Source organism: Prionailurus bengalensis, chromosome D4, assembly GCF_016509475.1.
Source record: "Prionailurus bengalensis isolate Pbe53 chromosome D4, Fcat_Pben_1.1_paternal_pri, whole genome shotgun sequence".
Lineage (NCBI taxonomy): Eukaryota > Metazoa > Chordata > Mammalia > Carnivora > Felidae > Prionailurus > Prionailurus bengalensis.
Genome location: NC_057359.1, coordinates 65,056,594 through 65,060,263, shown reverse-complemented (window position 1 = coordinate 65,060,263; position 3,670 = coordinate 65,056,594). Strand labels below are relative to the sequence as shown.

General features: G+C 39.9%; 1 pseudogene; it reads right to left on the bottom strand.

The window, feature by feature from the left end:
• Positions 1-320: 320 nt before the first annotated feature.
• On the bottom strand, positions 321-1,264 carry LOC122474653 (annotated as a pseudogene).
• Between the last annotated feature and the right edge of the window lie 2,406 nt (positions 1,265-3,670).

The following is a 3,670-nucleotide window of genomic DNA, read 5'->3' as shown; positions in this document are numbered from 1 at the left end:
TTTGATAGAGTCTAAAATGAAATTCAGGTCCATGTTTTAAAAATTTTTAATGTTTATTATTTTTGAGAGAGGCGGAGATAGAATGCTAGTGGGTTAGGGGCAGAGAGAGAGGGAGACACAGAATCAGAAACAGGCTCCAGGCTCTGACCTGTCAGCACACAGCCCGATGCGGGGCTCGAACTCATGAGCTGTGAGATCATGACCTGAGCCGAAGTCGGACTCTCAACCCACTGAGCCACCCAGTCACCCCCATTTTTTTTTTAACAGTTTATTTTCCATCAACCTTCTTTCCATTTTGTATGCCTTTGTGGAAGAGCAGCTTAAGACCACTCAGTGGTTGTTCCTGCCCATTCAGTGGCTAGTGGCTAGAGGAGTGGGAGTTGCAGACCACTCATCAGTGGCAGGCTGAGCACTCCTGTCTTCAGTAGGGAACTGCTGAATAGGCACAGAGGGCACCTGGATGCCTTCAGACCAGTCTGGGACTTAAGGTTGAGTGGCCGTGAACTCAGGAGCTGGAGCAGTACATTCATCCTGAAATTCCTCTTTGATCACAGCCTTTCCAGCAGTGGCCTGCTCTTCCTTTTCAATCTCTTCAGGATGTCTGTAGAAGTAGAGATCAGGCATGACCTCCCTTGGGTGTTCACGGGCAATAGTGCCATGCATGCGCTGAACTTCCCAGGCTAGCATCCACATCAGACAGACCCACTAAGTGAGCTCCCTTACTGTTGCAAGTGATGGCAATGTCCACAGAGTACAGATGAGAGTCTGTGTTACACAGAGCGATGGTAGGCAGGTTAACATAAGACACCTCTGTGAGAGGCTGGTGGTCAGCCTTGGGATCAGTAACCACCAGAAGTCTCAGCTTCCAGAAAGCTGCCTGGATATGGTTAGTGTAGGTTCCAGAAATGAAGCAGCCAGCAATTGGAGTGGCTCCAGTAGTAGCAGCAAACTTCAGCACAGCTTGCTGGCCAGTATTCCTGGATAATATGACACTGACATCAGGCAGGTTTTCATTGGCAATAGTGGCATGAGCTACCAAGAGAAGCCTTTCCCAGGTTCTCTTCAGATTTATGATGCAGGCACCATCACTTTTCCTTTTGTAGATGTGCTGTTCCATTTGGAAGTCAAGGTTGTTGCCACCTAAGTGGGTTCCTGCTACAAGTAATTTAAGGACATCCTCCTCCTTCATTGTGAAAGTTTCCCTTTGAGTTAACCAGGGGATGAAGAACAATGCCGTATGGACACCTCCTTGGGTAGCACAGAAAGGTTAGGTCTATTCTCAACTTCTGTACATTGTTAATGGTATTTAATCACATTCATTTTACTTTTTTTGAAGGGGACTATTAGTTTATTTCTCTAATGTGTAGCATACAATGTGAGAATAGATAACTAAGAACTCTGAGTGGAGAATGAATAGAGGGATGTGTTTCCAGGTTTGCTTACAACAGATATGTTCTAGAGTCACAAAGGACGATCTTTCTTTCTTTACAATTTATTTCATATTACTTTCATATTTTAAAATCCCTGGGGTGCCTGGGTGGCTCAGCCGGTTAAGCATCTGACTTTGGCTCAGGTCATGATCTCATGGTTTGTGAGTTTGATCCCCACATGGGGCTCTCTGCTGTCGGTGCAGAGTCCACTTCAGATCCTCTCTCTCCCTCTCTCTCTGCCCTTCCCCCTTCTCAAAATTAAATTAACATTAAAAAGTAAAATAAAATAAAATTCCTAACATGGCTGGCTCCCAATGGCATGTTATCATAAAGAAGATGAGTCACAATCTTTAAAAAATTTTCTAGATAAGAGAACTCTCAATTTCCATCCCTCTCCCAATTCCAGGTACTCCTCCTATTTCATGAGCACTAACTATATCCCAGATATTTTATAAAAGTCATTTCATTTAATCCTCAAAGCAACTGAATATACTGTACAAAAGCATTTTGTGTGTGTATGTGAGAAGAAAGAGGGAATTTGGCCAAATCATAAATCACATGACAGGCAAGTGGCATAGACCAAATTAAACTTCACATTTTATTATGAACTATGTAAAGCTATCTTCATTTTCCTCAACTGTCTTTCTTTTTCTTCCCTCTATTTTTAGGATTGTGAAATAACCTCCAACTTTGGGTTGGTAATCTCTGCTAATTTGCTAAATTATCTGTCTTTTAAAATCAGTAGAAAGACAAAAAAGAGAAATTAAGACTTCAAATAAATATGGATAGACCTAAATTGGATTATAGTAAGTTTGCACATCAATCTTAGCACACTGACAAAGGACATGGTTCCTTGTCATTATTCAGGTCTCTGGTTAAATGTCACCTTCCCTAGAGTCTTTTCTGGATTATTCTAATCTATTCTGGATTATTCTAGGTCTTGGTATTTGTTCCTTTTGTTCACCACTGTCTCTCCAGTGCCTTGGACAATATTTGATAGAATTAAGTTGAACCAGTAATATCTGTTGACTTAATCATTAAATGAATGATTACTTACTTTCAGAAACAATCTATGTGTTTTAGGGAAGCTGCATAATGTTTGTAAGGTGGTTTTTCCATTAATTAAAAAAATAGCAACTACTTCACAGTGAGTTATAGGCATCACATAAAATTAAATGAAGTAATGTGAATTGCAATATTTATCCCTTACAAGACCCTCAAAAAGTGTTGCTATGGGGCACCTGGGTGGCTCAGTTGGTTAAGTGTCTGACTTCGGCACGGGTCGGATCTCACAGTCCGTGGGTTCGAGCCCCACGTCAGGCTCTGTGCTGACAGCCCACAGCCTGGAGCCTGCTTCGGGTTCTGTGTCTCCCTCTCTCTCTGCCCTTCCCCTGCTCATGCTCTGTCTTTCTCTGTCTCAAAAAGAAATAAAAACATTAAAAAAATTTTTTAAAGTGTTGCTATGGTCACATAAAGTATTTATTTGATAAAACAATTCAGTGAAGTAGATGATTTATTTGTGAAATACACCCACATTTAGGCACAAATGTAAAAAATGGAGAAATTAAGGCTAAAAGAAGGCAAGCTAGTTGTTGACAATTATATGGTCAAAAAAGTGATTGCATCTCAATTTTGACCCATATTTCTAACTTGAATCTCTCAACTTGCTGTTGAGGCACAGGGGTGACTAGAGACTCTATATACAAACTTTTTGTAAAAGGTAGTAGATAATACAAATGACTATGGGACTCTGCTCAACTCACCAGTTCATTTCACTTTAAACAGCCAATAGTCATTAAGCAGAATGGATTTAAAGCAATGACCTAGAAATCAAAGGCAGTGTATAACCTATTACAAATCTCTTGAGCCATCCAGCCTGCCAACAATTTTTAAACACTCTTTTGGTTTTGAAGTTATGTCATAAAATAACATTTTGAAAATTGCAGAGGAAAATAATGTAGAGTATATATATATATGCTCTGAAACTTTAAATTTCACTATGTCACTGTAATTACCAAGGAGGCAGTGGTAACTTAGTAAAATCCAATTACATTTTTTTTTTTTCAGCTAGGGGATCAGAGAGAAAGTTGTAGAGAGAAAAATGGCTTATGTTTTCCCTGAAACTAAAATTTTGCTCTTTCCATGTCCTATTCAGATCCTTCTCTTTCCCTATTTTTCAGTGCTATGTATATCATCACAGTTGATTACCAATTAACATGTAAGTAATTGTATGATGGTGA